We start from the raw sequence: 16,040 nt of genomic DNA, 5'->3' as shown, positions 1-16,040 counted from the left end.
AAAATAGGGCCAGATTTCTCCTTTCAAATGCAAATTTTTACATTAAAATATGTTTATAAATCATAGTTGTTTTTCCTCTTGATTCAGTCTTTCTCCTTCCCCTAACAGGAACCCCGGGAACCAGAAAAGCATATGCATTACTAACCAGATATACAATCCAGACACCCCTTCCAAACTGGAATCTGATTACTAATGGACTGGCCTAGCTCAGGGCTGCCTTCAGGGACAGGAAGCAGTAACTATGCTCTCAGGGAGAACAGATACTGAGGATGCCACCAGTCAAAGAGTTCAACGCTGTGCACTGGGTCCAGGATGGCTTGCGGACCCTGTTCACTGTGCAGTTTCCGACCACCATGGACAGGAGAATCTTGGAACTCCAGTTTCACACAATGATGCCGCATATCCGTGCTCACATTGATAGTAAACAGGGTAAATATCATTCCCATGACAATTGGAATAAAGATGAAATTGAGGGTGGTGACCTGCAGTAGGCAGCAGTCCTGGTCTGGGTTGGTACGAACATATTCGTACTGAATGGGAGGCTGCAACCCTCTCATACAGTTGCTCTTTAATCTAGGGGACTGTTTTTTGAACTCAAAGTTGAATTTCCACATTGGTTCCTGTCTGTTCCCAACAATCTTTCTGCACCAGAAAAGTAAGCACTTGGAATTCTGGAATGGCTGGATTCTTGGAGATTGGAGTAGCAAAGGGCTCACACATAAGGTATAGAGATCAGATCACACAGACAGCACAGCTTCTCCACTGACTCTGGTAACAGGTGCAAAGGCAGAGAGGCATCCAGAGTGTAGTGGTTCGGTACAACATAGTCCAAAAGGCAGCAGTGCAAGTAACAGTTCAGGCCTTCTTACAAATCAGGGAAAAATCCAGTGTCCTCAGGATGGATATGGGAGGCCAGCAATAGCCAAATATCCATGGGATACTCTTCTCCTCCAGCCCCGTCCAGGTCTTTGTGCCTCTTGCTTTTCTTTGTTCAGGAGGCGGTTCTCTCACGGATGCTGTCCTCCTGGGCATCCATCTCATCAAGGCTGTCAGTGATGTCACAGGGCTCACCAACCCCAGAAAGAGCTTCCTCTGCAGGAACCTGGGAGGCTTCCAAGCCACAAAGAGATTTTACTTTCTGCTGCACAGCATTGGCGACGGCTTTCTTGACCTGTCCAGACCTCATGACCGCTGGATCCCAGTTGGCATAATCGGCCACCGTCACTCGTCCAGAGCAGGTGTTGTGGGCCTGGAACTTGAGTCGCTTCCCTCTAAATTAAACTCTTCAATCTTCAAACAAGGAAGTTTCAGCATTCCCTTGTGATCAGAGAGGAGCCTTTGAGGCCTAAAATTGTTGCTACTGTTGCTTCCCATTAAGCTGCCCCTCAAATTCAAGTGAATATTTTCTCTCCTCCCTTTATCCTTCTCCAGAAAAAAAGCAGGTGACAGGGTTTTCAGAATCTTAAAAAAAAAAAAAAAAAAGAAAAAAAGAGTACAACTTGATATCACTGTTTTTATTTTTCATAAGAAAAGGGGAAAAGAGCAAAACAATACCCTAATGGAAAGTTTAAAGGCAGGAATATAAGATAATGAAGTGCTGTTTAGGTACACATGCTTAGCTTGGTGTCTTCAGTGAATAAAAAATGGATAGATCTGCACTGTAATTAGATTTTATTAAGTGAGACATTAAAATTTTTTCTTTAATTGAATCAAATATTTTGTTTTAATTCTTGTTTTGTATTTTCCTGAAAGCTAATTTATTATTATTGTGGTTATTGTCTTCAATGATTTGGATTTTTGCCATTCTACCACTATCAGTCCATTTATTTTTTCATGTATAAAAATTTGTAGAGAGACTGAAAGAATTTGAGCTGCATACATACTAACTATAGATCAGAGTTTGGAAAAAAAAAATTGAAGTACATTTCATTGTTGTCCTATAACATGCATAAACAAATGTGTACCTTTGAATAAATTTTCACAATGTGAATATATGCAAGTAACTATCATCCAGGTCAAGTAGTAGAACATTGCCACTCTCCATAAGGTCTCCTCACCCTGCTCCTAGACCCTGCTCCTCCCTAGACAGACACTGTCCATATCTCTAAGAGCTTAGACAGCTTTCTCCTCTTCCTACTTTATATAAGTGGAATCATACCATATGCATCCTTCTATAACTGTCTTCATCAGTTCAATAGTATGTTTGTGAAATTAATCTATGCTATTGCATAGAGCAGTTCATTCTCATTGCTGTGTAGTTCTCCATAATTCGAATATACTACAATTTACTTGTTCTACTACTATGAACATTTAGATTATTTTCATTTTTTTTTAAATTTATATTCAAGATAATTAACATATAATGTATTATTAATTTCAGGGTAGAGTTTAGGTATCCATCGGTTGCATATAACCCCCAGGGCTCATTACATCAAGTGCCCTCCTTAATACCTATCACCTAATTACTCCATCCCTACCCCCCCCAACCTCCCTTGTAGCAACCCTCAGTTTGTTCTCTATAGTTAAGAGTCTGTCATGGTTCGTCTCCCTCTCTGTTTTTGTCCTATTTTATTTTTTCTTCCCTTCCCCTGTGTTCATCTGTTTTGTTTCTTGAATTCCATGTGAGTGAAATCGTATGGTATTAGTGTTTCTCTGTTTTGTCTCACTTAGCATAATACATTCTAGTTCCATCCACATCATTGCAAATGGCAAGATTTCATTTTTTTTTTTTTTTAGTAATATTCCATTGTAAATATATATACAGCATCTTCTTTATCCATTCATCTGTTGATGGACTTCTGGGCTCTTTCCATATTTTGGTTATTATGGACATTGCTGCTATGAACATTGGGGTGGATGTGTCCCTTTGAATCACTATGTTTGTATCCTTTGGATAAATACCTAGTAGTGCAATTGCTGGGTCATAGGGTAGTTCTATTTTTAACTTTTTGAGTAACCTCCATACTGTTCTCCAGAGTGGTTGCACCAGCTTGCATTGCCACCAACAGTGCAAGAGGGTTCCCCTTTCTCCACATCCCCGCCAACATCTGTCATTTCCTGAGTTGTTAATTTTAGCCATGCTGACAGGTATGAGGTAGTATCTCATTGTGATTTCAATTTCTATGTCCCTGAGTGATGTTGAGCATTTTTTCATGTGTCTGTTAGCTATTTGTATGTCTTCTTTGGAGAAATGTCTGTTCATGTCTTCTGCCCATTTCTTGACTGTTTTTTGTTTTGTTTTGTTTTGTTTTGTATTTTGGGTATTGAGTTTGATCAGTTCTTTACAGATTTTGGATACTAGCCCTTTATCTGATATGTCATTTGCAAATTTCTTCTCCTATTCCAAAGGTTTTCTTTTAGTCTCGTTGATTGTTCCCTTTGCTGTGCAAAAGCTTTTTATCCTGATTAAGTCCCAATAGTTCAGTTTTTCTTTTCTTTGCCTTGCCTCTGGAGTCATGTCTAGGAAGAATTTGCTGAGGCCGAGATCAAAGAGGTTGCTGTCTGTTTTCTCCTCTAAGATTTTGATGGATTCCTGTCTCACTTTTAGATCTTTATCCAGTTTAAGTTTATTTTTATGTATGGTGTAAGAAGGTGATCCAGTTTCATTCTTCTGCATGTGGCTGTCCAATTTTCCCAGCACCATTTACTGAAGAGACTGTCTTTTTTCCATTGAATATTCTTTCCTGCTTTGTCGAAGATTCATTGACCATAGAGATGAAGGTCCATTTCTGGGTTCTCTTTTCTGTTCTGTTAATCTATGTGTCTGTTTTTGTGCCAGTACCATACTGTCTTGATGATTACAGATTTGTAATACTGCTTGAAGTCTGGAATTGTGATGCCTACAGCTTTGGTTTTCTTTTTCAACATTATTTTGGCTATTCGTGGTCTTTTCTGGTTCCATACAAATTGTAGATCTGTGAAAAATGCTGGTGGTATTTTGATAGGGATTGCATTGAATGTGTAGATTGCTTTAGGTAGCATAGACATTTTAACATTATTTGTTCTTCCAATGAGCATGGAACGTTTTTCCATTTCTTTGTGTCTTCCTCAATTTCTTTCATAAGTGTTCTATAGTTTTCAGAGTACAGATCTTTTACCTCTTTAGTTAGGTCTATTCCTACATATCTTATGGTTTTTGTTGCAATTGTAAACAGGATTGATTTCTTTGATTTCTCTTTCTGCTGCTTCATTGTTAGTGTATAAAAATGGAACAGACTTCTGTGCATTGATTTTATATCTGGCGACTTTGCTGAATTCCTATATCAGTTCTAGCAGTTTTTTGGTAGAGTTGTTCAGGTTTTCTACAGAGTATCATGTTGTCTGTGAAGAGTGAAAGTTTAACTTCTTTGCCAATTCAGATGCATTTTATTTCTTTTTGTTGTCTGATTGCTAAAGCTAGGACTTCCAGTACTATGTTTTTTTTTATTATTATTATTATTTTTTAAAGATTTTATTTATTTATTTATTTGAGAGAGAGAGAATGAGAGACAGAGAGCACGAGAGGGAAGAGGGCAGAGGGAGAAGCAGACCCCCTGCTGAGCAGGGAGCCCGATGTGGGACTCGATCCTGGGACTCCAGGATCATGACCTGAGCCGAAGGCAGTCGCTTAACCAACTGAGCCACCCAGGTGCCCAACTTCCAGTACTATGTTGAACAACAATGGTGAGAGTAGACATCCCTGTCATGTTCCTGACCTTAGGGGAAAAGCTCTCAGTTTTTCCCCATTGGGGATGATATTAGCTGTGGGTCTTTTGTATGTGGCCTTTATGATGTTGAGATATGTTCCTATCCCTACATGGTGGAGGGTTTTTATCAAGAAAGGATGCTGTATTTTGTCAAATGCTTTTTCTGCATCTATTGAGAGGATCATATGGTTCTTTTTTTAAAAGATTTTATTTATTTATTTGAGAGAGAGAAAGAGAAAGAGAGAGCATGAGTGTGTGGGGGGGGTAGAAGTAGAGGGAGGTGAGCAGGGAGCCCAACACTGGGCTTAATCTCAGGACCCTGGATCATGACTTGAGCCAAAGGCAGACACTTAACTGGCGAGCCACCCTGGTACCCTGATCATATGGTTCTTATCCTTTCTTTTATTAATGTGGTGTATCACATTGATTGATTTGTAGAGGTTGAACCACCCTTGCAGCCCAGGAGTAAATCCCACTTGGTCTTGGTGAATAATCCTTTTAATGTAATGTTGGATCTTATTAGCTAGTATCTTGTGGAGAATTTTTGCATCTATGTTCATCAGGGATATTGGTCTGTAATTCTCCTTTTTAGTGGGGTCTTTGTCCAATTTGGGGATCAAGGTAATACTGGCCTTATAGAATAAGTTTGGAAGTTTTCCTTCCATTTCTATTTTTTGGAAAAGTTTCAGAAGAATAGGTATTAATTCTTCTTTAAATGTTTGGTAGAAATCCCCTGGGAAGCCAGCCAGCCTTGAACTTTTATTTTTTGGGAGATTTTTTTATTACACTTTCAATTTCTTTGGTGGCTATGGGTTTGTTTAGGTTTTCTATTTCTTCCTATTTCAATTTTAGTAGTTTATATGCTTCTAGGAATTTATTCATTTCTTCCAGATTGCCTAATTTTTTGGTATATAATTGGTTATAATATTCTCTTATAATTGTTTGTATTTCTTTGGTGTTGGTTGTGATCTCTCCTCTTTCATTTATGATTTTATTTATTTGGGTCCTTTCTTTTTTATTTTTGATAAGTCTGGGTAGGGATTTATTAATCTTTCTAATTCTTTCAAAGAACCAGCTCCTAGTTTCATTGATCTGTTCCACTGTTTTATTTTTATTTTTATTTGATTATCATTGATTTCTGCCCTAATCTTTATTATTTCTCTTTCCTGTTAGATTTAGACTTTATTTGCTGTTCTTTTTCCAGGTCCTTTAGGTATAAGGTTAGGTTTTGTATTTGAGACTTTTTTGCTTCTTGAAGAAGGCCTGTATTACTATGTACTTCCTTCTTAGGACTGCCTTTGCTGCATCCCAAAGATTTTGAACAGGTGTGTTTTCATTTTCATTTGCTTCCATGTATTTTTTTAAATTCTTCTTTAATTTCCTGGTTGACCCATTCTTTCTTTAGTAGGATGTTCTTTAACCTCCATGTATTTGTGGTCCTTCCAAATTTTTTTCTTGTGGTTAACTTCAAGTTTAATAGCATTGTAGTCTGAAAATATGCATGGCATAATCTCAATCATTTTGTACCAGTTGAGTCTTGAATTGTGACCCAGTATGTGATCTATTTTGGAGAATGTTCTATGTGCACTCAAAATGAATATGTATTCGCTTCTTTAAGATGAAATGCTCTGAATATATCTGTTAAGTCCATTTGGTCCAATGTGTCATTCAAAGCCTTTGTTTCCTTGTTGATCTTCTGCTTAGATGATCTGTCCATTGCTGTGAGTGGGGAGTTAAAGTCCTCTACTATTATTGTATCATTATCAATGAGTTTCTTTAAGTTTGTTATTAATTGATTTATATATTTGGCTGCTCCCAAGTTAGGGGCATAAATATTTACAATTGTTTGATCTTCTTATTGGATAGACCCCTTTATTATGTTATAGTGTACTTTTTCACCTATTATTACAGTCTTGAGTTTAAAATCTAGTTTGTCTGAAATAAGGATGGCTATTCCAGCTTTCTTTTGATGTCCATTAGCATGATAAATGATTTTCCACCCCCTCACTTTCAATCTGGAGGTAACTTTGGGTCTAATATGAGTCTCTTGTAAGCAGCATATTGATGGGTCTGATACCCTATGTCTTTTGATTGAATCATTTAGTCCATTTACATTCAGAGTAATTATTCAAAGATATGAATTTAGTGCCATTGTATTACCTGTAAAGTTGCTCTTCCTGTAGATTGTCTCTGTTCCTTTCTGGTCTTTGTTACTTTTGGTCTCTCTTTCTGCTCAAAGGGTTCCCATTACTATTTCTTGCAGGGCTGGTTTAGATTATTTTCATTTTGGCTATTATGCCTAATACTGTTTTTAACAGTTTGCATACAACTCTTGGTAAAACTATGTAGATATTTGGTAAGACTATATAGACATTTTTATTTGGTATATATTAAAAGGTTAGAAATTACTATAACCTAGTTTTATGTATAATTCAGTTTTAGTAGTATAAATTACTTATTTTTATTTAATTATCTAATATAAACAAAATTCTTATGATATATTGTTTGTTCCAGGTTAAGAAAAGGAGAGAAAGTACTGGTTACTTGGGTCTAAGCTAATTAAATTTTGTTTTACTTGGCTTAAAATATTATTATGTTTTTAAATTAGAGACCTAGGAACAAATTTTATATTACTTTTTAATTAAACTTTTAATTTTGACATATAGATTCATATGCATTTTAAGAAATAATACAGAAAGATCCCATGTACCACATAGTTATCCTAATGGTAACGTTTTGCAGAACTATGGTGCAATATCAAAACCAAGATATTGGGGCACCTGGGTGGCTCAGTCAGTTAAGCATATGCCTTCAGCTCAGGTCATGAGCTCAGGGTCCTGGGATTGAGTCCTGCACTGGGCTCCCTGCTCAGTGGGAAGCCTGCTTCTCCCTCTCCCTCTGCTGCTCCCCCTGCTTGTGCTCTCTCACTCTCCCTGTCAAAGAAATAAATAAAAAACCTTAACAAAAACAGCAACAAAAGCCCCAAGATATTGACATTGGCATTGAGGCATTCAAGGTGGAAAACATTCCCATCATCACAGAGATCTTTTGTGTTGCCCATTTATAGTCCTACTTCTCTCTCTCCTTTTCTCTTCCTTACCCCAGGCAATCACTAATCTGTTCTCCATTTCTCCAATTTTCTTATTTTAAGAATATGATATAAATGGAATTATAGTATATATAGCCCTCTGAGATTGGCTTTGTTTTTCACTTAGCATAATCCCCTGGAGATTTATTCAAGTTGTTTGGGGTATCAGTAATATTCTCCTTTATGCTGTTGACTAATAGTATATAATGGAAGTACCACAGATTTTCCATTTCAGTTAAAGTATATCTGGGCTGCTTGCAGTCTTTTGGTTATTTCTAAAAGGATATAGGTGTTATGAATATTTATGTACAGGTTTTTGTGCAGGTATAAATTTTTATTTCTTTAAGATAAAGTCTCAAGAGTGCCACTGATGGGCAGTATGGTTGTTGCATATTTAGTCCTATAAGAAATTGCCAAATATGTTCAGAGTGGTTGTACCATCTTATGTTCCTGCTAGCAACATATGAGTGATCCAATTGTGTGTTTTGATCTTGTACCTTGAAACATTGCTGAACTTACTTATTAGTCATAGGAATTTTGTTTTATTTATAGATTTTTTTAGGGGTTTTCCATGTAGAGAATCATGCCATCTGCAAAATAGGGACAGTTTTGTTTCTGCCTTTTCAGTCTGTTTAGTTTTTATTTTTCTTCCTATTGCAGAATCTACAACTTCCTGTACTCTGTCAAATATGATAGATATATTTTCTATGTTACTAGCCTTATAATAAACGTAATCAGTCTTTGATCATTAAATGTTATGTTCAGTATATGTTTTGTGTAGGTGGTTCTTTATTGAGTTTAGGACATTGTCCTCTATTCCTAGTTTGATGAGATTTTACGTGAAACACCTTTTCTGCATCAATTATTATGATCTTATGGTTTTGCTTTTTTAGCTTGTTGATGTGATAGGTTACCCTGATTGATCTTTGAATATTGAACCAGTTTTGTATATTTGAAATAAATCCCCCTTGGTCTTGTATCATTATTCTTATACATTGCTAGATTCTATTTGCTAATATTTTGGAGGAGTTTTACATGTAGGTTCATGAGAGATATTGGTCTATACTTTTTTTTTTTTTTTTTTGTACTTCACACCCCTCCACCCCCAGGTTTGGTATCAAAATAATGCCAGCCTCATGAAAAGAGTTACAAAGTATTTCCTCTCCTTTTATTTTCTGAATTATATTATATAAAGTTTGTTTTTAAATTGAGGTTTGCTTATGACAGTTGTATTCTGTATTTCAAAGGCTATATTTTTCTCCCATTGTTTTCTGGTATTGTGTCAATTACAGTTTTCCACATTTTAAAAGAACATGGGAAAATACAAGAAAAAGTTGTCAATAAGAAAGGAATAAAAAAGAGGACTCATAATTAAGGAATAATTTCCTTTTCAAAAAGAGTTAATCATTATTTTTTTAAGTGTTCAAAAAATATCCTGCTCTGTCAATAAAAGGTTTCCAATCTTTTGATTTTTTCATTGTGAAAAATAATACATAACATAGAAGTTACCATTTTAGCTGTTTTTAAGTATACAATTCAGTGACATTAATACATTCTTATTATTGTGGTACTCTTACACTTACTTAGAGAACAATCAATCTTGGTAAGCAAAGACTGCACTTAAACCCAAACAAGCTTTCCAATAAATTATGTTCTGTAAATTAAAATTTTAATCCTGCTTCAGGTTGGAAGATGGTCATTGACTACACAAGAGATTTTTAAAAGAATGGATAAAAACATCATTTCATTTTTTTAACATCATTACCAAAAATGAAGTCTTTGATTAGATTGTTTTAACCTAAAAAGAATTCTAAATAATGTAAATTCTTCTTTCGTTTTTAATTGTGTCACAGATATGATCTTTCCTATCATTTTGGGACATCTTAATTATCCATTTTCTCCCATTATCTTCATTTATTTTGAAAGAATATTTTGGCACATAACCTTGCTTCATACAATTATTATTGACAGTAAAATGATCAAGAAAGTTTGGATAGCAGTCCACCATTGCCATCATATTGATTTGAATTACTCAATTATCTTGTCAGTATTCTAGGTAGAATTAACATTATTTCCTTAATCAATTACTGTACCTTACTCTTAATTTTTGTTCTAACTACCTCTCCAATTACTATTGTTGCTAGAAACTAGTTTTGAATATTTCCTGAAGGCAGATAAAGAGTCATCATTTTTTACTTTTTCTTCGTTTTATCAGGTCTCATTTTGTTTCTCCCAAATACTTAAAACTTTACCTAGATCTGAAATCTGAAGGAAAAATTGAGACAACTATATGAATAATTTTTAAAAATATACACATATAAAGACAAAAGTAGGGATGAAATTAATATACCATGTTCGTTGCTGGGGTTGAGGAGAGTGGTGACGATCTTGAGTTATTTCCAACAGTCAAGGTTTATACCCATTCAAAAATTTCCACAATGATCTTTGGAACTGCATGTTATCATCTACATTTTGTGGGTTCAAAAACAAAAGCTCAAAGAAATAAATCACTAAAAGCACTTTCCTTTTGAGACAGCCAGTATTTTAATTCATATTTATCAGATTATTTAATCAATTATCTTTGTTAAGAAAAAACAAATCTATAAAATAGAACAAAATAACAAAGGATGTGAAAAACAAAAACTTGTTCAGTTGTATAAATTCAGGGCGTATGTAAGAAATTAGGTGAGTAGGCTATGTGCGCCAACATATATACTTCTTTATATGTAACAACGTGCTTTATTAACATTTTATTGTAGAGAATTAGTGTGTGCTTTGATCTGATTTGTTGTTGTTTTTTTTCTTTTCTCTTCACGTAAGTACATTCATCAATTGCAAATGGATGAAAAAAGTTTCTTGTCCTTTCTCACTGCCATTGTAAATTTTTAAGATATGGGCTCTCCTTAATTCCAGAGTTAAAAGAACAGACGTTAGGTTAATCTAACAGCGTGGAATAGGCCTACTCTGAAAAAAACTCTATCTAGGCTTTTTATTTAAAAGTTTTTTTTCGGGTGCTTAGAGTGATAAGACAAAAGTAGAAGAAATATGGGAGATTAGCTGAAGACTGGAGGATAGAGGTTGGAAAAGAAGACAGTAGGATCACTTGAGGGGTAGAAACATGAACTATGCTTGAAAATAATATTCAAGAGATACAAAAATCTCTTATGTGATTATCTCTTATAAAACCTTTGACTCTAGAAAAATATTTAAAGTCTCTATTACTGAGTTTGGCCCCCAAATTTGAAAGGGCCAGATGGAATGAAACATTGACTTTCTTACTTATGGCTAAAACCCTGGGCCCTTTCTCAGTGTTCTTCACCGTGTTAGGCCCAAGATTGTGGTACAACAGAAATGAGCAATAACTCAAATGAACTTGCCAATCTTAGTAAGTGGAATTCTTTAATGGAATTTTATTTGCTATTTTTATGAAAACAAAAATATCACATTTATTGCATTATTTATATATTCCTACAACTAAGAAGCTAAGGCATAAAACAGCACACAATTTATTGAATATTTTCCTATAAAAGCATGTAGGGTGGCAAAATGAACAGAGCAACTACAGTGATACAAATTGAAATCAAGTCATTATGCAAAATGGAAACTGAAAGTCCAAGAATTTCAATGACTTTACAAACAAGATAGCTTTTTTCATTGAAGCCCTGATAAGGCAAAAACTCTGGTGCTGATACTAGAAGAGTGACGGTAGCCCCATGAGCATGAGAAATATAATACAGGTTTTATATCATCTACTCAGTTCCATTATGTGAAAGACAACAAGTGATGTTACTTTAATGAAATGTGAGGACCCATTTGCTAAAACCCTTTTCTACATGACAGTGTTGTCAGTTTCATGTAAGATCATTTTCTAACATAAATTTACATCTCCCCAACGTAAATGTGCCTTTTCCCACTTCACAAAAAGAAGACGACACTATTGGAAGAAGCTCCCACTTTTCCATTACAATTATTAATTCAAATGTCTACTGTTATTAATTCAAATACCCCATCCCACTTTAAACATGATTTTGAATGCTTATTGTATATGTCCCATTACATTAATCATCTTTCATTTGTCATTGTTATGTTTGAGTTCTTTTTCTATATTTTCACTTATTAGTGAATAAATAGCTCTAATTTTGTCTCTACTCCCCTGGGCAGTAATTTTAGTATTTACTGTAGCAGATTCAATCTGGCTAGCAATAAGTATAACTTTCTATAAAGTTAGTTCTTGTCCAAACGGAAATGGCTTAGATAAGCATCACATAATTCTTCATGAGCTATTCACAGTCCCAACAGTTTTTATTTCCATGTTAACATGTAATTGAAGTAGAACTATATTTACTTATAGATTTTACTTTTTAATTGATTCTGAGTATTTCATTTGTGTTTGGCATTTTGTATTTTTTAAGTTAAGGTATAATAGACATACAATATGTTAGTTTCAGGTGTATATGTATATACACTGTGTATACACTGTGAAATGATCATAAGTTTAGTCATTACCTTTCACCATAAAAAGTTACATTTTTAGGGGTATCTGGGTGACTCTTGGTTTCAGCTTAGGTCGTGATCTCAAGGTCCTGGGATTGAGCCCCACATCAGGCTCCACACTCAGCTTGGAATCTGCTTGAGATTCTCTCTTTCTCTCTCCCTCTGCCCCTCCCTCCCACATGCGTGCTCTCTCTCTCTCAAATAAATTAATAAATCTTTTAAAAAGTTACATTTAAAAAAATTTTATTTGATGAAAACTTTCAAGATCCACTCTCCTGGCAACCTTCAAATATGTACTACTATAAATGATATTGTAGTTTATGTAAATGGACTGTAGTCATCATGCAACACTATATATCCCCTTGACCTATTCATTTCACAACTGGAGGTCTGTACTTCCTGACCTCTTTAACTCATTTCACCCCCTGCCAAACCTTCTCTCCCCTGGCAACCACCACTGTGTTCTCTCTATTCATGACTTTTGTTTTGTTTGTTTGTTGGGTTTGGGTTTTTTGGGGGGGTATTTTTAGATTTCATGTATAAGTGAGATTATATGGTATTTATCTTTCTCTGACTTATTTTATTTAACATAATGCTCTCAAGGTCCACCCATATTGTTGCAAATGTCAAGATTTCCTTATTTTTTGTGGCAATATTGCATTTTATATAAATATATATACCACATTTTCTTTCTTTTTTTTTTTTTTTTTAAATATTTTATTTATTTATTTGACAGAGAGAGAGAGGGAACACAAGCAGGGGGAGCAGCAGAGGGAGAGGGAAAAGGAGAAGCAGGCTTCCCGCAGAGCAAGGAGCCCGATGTGGGGCTTGATCCCAGGACCCCGGGATCATGACCTGAGCCGAAGGCAAACGCTTAACCAACTGAGCCACCCAGGCGCCCCTATACCACATTTTCTTTATCCATTCATCCATTGATGGACACTTAGGTTGTTTCCATATTTTGGCTATTGAAAATATGGCTGCAATGAACATAAGGGTTCGTATATCTTTTCAAATCTGCGTTTTCATTTTCTTTGGAAAAGTGAGTGCCCAGAAGTAAAATTACTGGATCATATGATAATTCTATTTTTTAATTTTTTGAGGAACCTCCATATTGTTTTCCATAGTGGCTGCACCAGTTTGCATTCCTATTAACAGTGCACAGTGTTCCCTTTCCTCCACATTCTTGGCAACACTTGTTATTTTTTGTATTTTTTATACCAGCCATTCTGACTGGTGTAAGGTAATATTTCACTGTAGTTTTGATTTTCATTTCTCTGATAATTTGTGATGTTGAGCATCTTTTCATGTACCTGTTGGTCATCTGTATGTCTTCTTTGGAAAAATTGAGGCCCTCTGCTCATTTTTTAATTGGATTTTTAAAAAAATCTTTTATTGTTATGTTAATCACCATACGTTACATCATTAGTTTTAGATGTAGTGTTCCATGATTCATTGTTTGTGCATAACACCCAGTGCTCCATGCAGAATGTGCCCTCTTTAATACCCATCACCAGGCTAACCCATCCTCCCACCCCCCTCCCCTCTAGAACGCTCAGTTTGTTTTTCAGAGTCCATCATCTCTCATGGTTCGTCTCCCCCTCTGATTTCCCCCCCTTCATTCTTCCCCTCCTGCTATCTTCTTCTTTTTTTTTTTTTCTTCTGAACATATATTGCATTATTTGTTTCAGAGGTACAGATCTGAGATTCAATAGTCTTGCACAATTCACAGCACTTACCAGAGCACATACCCTCCCCAGTGTCTATCACCCAGTCACCCCATCCCTCCCACCCACCCCCCACTCCAGCAACCCTCAGTTTGTTTCCTGAGATTAAGAATTCCTGATATCAGTGAAGTCATATGATACATGTCTTTATCTGTTTGACTTATTTCGCTCAGCATAATACCCTCCAGTTCCATCCATGTCATTGCAAATGGCAAGATCTCATTCCTTTTGATGGCTACATAATATTCCATTGTATATATATACCACTTCTTCTTTATCCATTCATCTGTCGATGGACATCTTGGCTCTTTCCACATTTTGGCTATTGTGGACATTGCTGCTATAAACATCGGGGTGCATGTACCCCTTTGGATCCCTGCATTTGTATCTTTGGGGTAAATACCCAGTAGTGCAATTGCTGGATCGTATGGTAGCTCTCTCTCTCTCTTTTTTTTTTTTTTTTTTTTTTGCTGAGTTGTATGAGTTCTTTATATATTTTGGATATTAACCACTTATTGAATATATGATTTGCAAATATTTTTTTTTCCATTCAGTAGGTTGCCTTTTCATTTTGTTGATGGTATCCTTTGCTGTGCAGAAGTTTTTTCTTAATTTGATGCGGTCCTACTTGTTTATTTTTACTTTTGTTGCCTTTGTTTTTGGAGTCAGATCCAAAAAAAAAAGAAAAAAATCACCAAAATTGATGTCAGGGAAATTACTGTTGGTATTTTCTTGTAGGATTTTTAGGGTTTCAGGTCTTAAGCTCAAGTCTTTAATCCATTTTGAGTTCATATTTGTATATAATATAAGATAGTAGACAAGTACCATTCTTTTGCCTGTGGTTGTCCAATTTTCCCAACATCAGTTATTAAAAAGACTATCCTTTCTCCATTTTATATTCTTACCTGTTTTGTTATAAATTAATTCACCATAAATGTGTGGGTTTGCTTCTGAGCATTCTGTTCTGTTCTATTGTATATGCCCATTTTTATGTCAAACTATATTATTTTTATTATTATAGTTCAGTAATATAGTTTGAAATCAGGCAATGTGATGCCTCCAGCTTTCTTCTTGTTTCTCAGGATTGCTTTGGCTATTTAGGGTCTTTTATTGTTCCATACAAATGTTAGGATGGTATGTTCTGTTTCTGTGAAGAATGTCATTGTTATCTGGATAAGGACATTCTTCCAAGCCATGAGCATGGGATATCTTTCCATTTATGTGTGTCTTCTTCAATTTCTTTCATCACTGTCTTATAGTTTTCAATGCAAAGGTCTTTCACCTTCTTGATTAAATTTATTTTTAGGTATATTATTATGTTTGAGGCAATTGTAAATGGAATTGTTTTCTTAATTTCTCTTTCTGATAGTTTGTTGTTAGTGTATAGATTAAAACAGATTTTTCATGTTGTTTTTTGTACCCTGTGACTTTACCACATTTATTAGTTTTAAGAGTTTTTTTGTGGAGTACTTTAAGGTTTTCTATATATGGTATCATATCATCTGCAAATAGTGAGTTTTATTTCTTCTTCTTATCTAGTTACTCTAACTAGGACTTCCCAATATATGTTGAATAAAAGTGATAAGAGTGGGCATCCTCATCTTATTCCTGATTGTAGAGGAAAAGCTTTCAGTATGATGTTAGCTGATGTTACCACCTAGAGTTGGCAGCCTGACAAGAACTGTCTCTCCAATTTTTACGGTTCTGTGGGATGCAGAAACACAAGCCCTCTGGCTACCAGAGCTGGGGAATCAATGAACACCCCCTGTGTGGACTATGCATGTACTCTGGCTTTGGCAAGGCAGCTAGAGAGTTCAGGGCCAGGGCACATCCACTCACTTTCTCTGATTTGGAAGAGGGCTCAGGGCTGGGGCATATCTTCCAGCACTATCAAGATAGATGGAGAGCACAAAAATGGTGCCTGCCAGCACTTCTGTCCCCAGCAGAGTCCCAAAAGGTCCCTGTCCCTCCAGTAGATGCTTTAAGATTAGCAAATAAATCTTCACATATAGGCTAGGCACTCTTTAAACTGCTGCTTTTGCACTA

The 16,040-nt window shown here is 35.5% G+C and overlaps 1 pseudogene; it reads right to left on the bottom strand.

Annotated features, from left to right (window-relative positions):
• Positions 1 to 239: 239 nt before the first annotated feature.
• Positions 240 to 16,040, bottom strand: part of LOC116628851 — a 30,407-nt pseudogene continuing 14,606 nt past the window's right edge.

This window comes from Phoca vitulina, unplaced genomic scaffold (assembly GCF_004348235.1).
Source record: "Phoca vitulina isolate PV1807 unplaced genomic scaffold, GSC_HSeal_1.0 scaffold3, whole genome shotgun sequence".
NCBI classification, from domain to species: Eukaryota; Metazoa; Chordata; class Mammalia; order Carnivora; family Phocidae; genus Phoca; species Phoca vitulina.
This window is presented reverse-complemented; position numbering and strand designations above follow the sequence as displayed.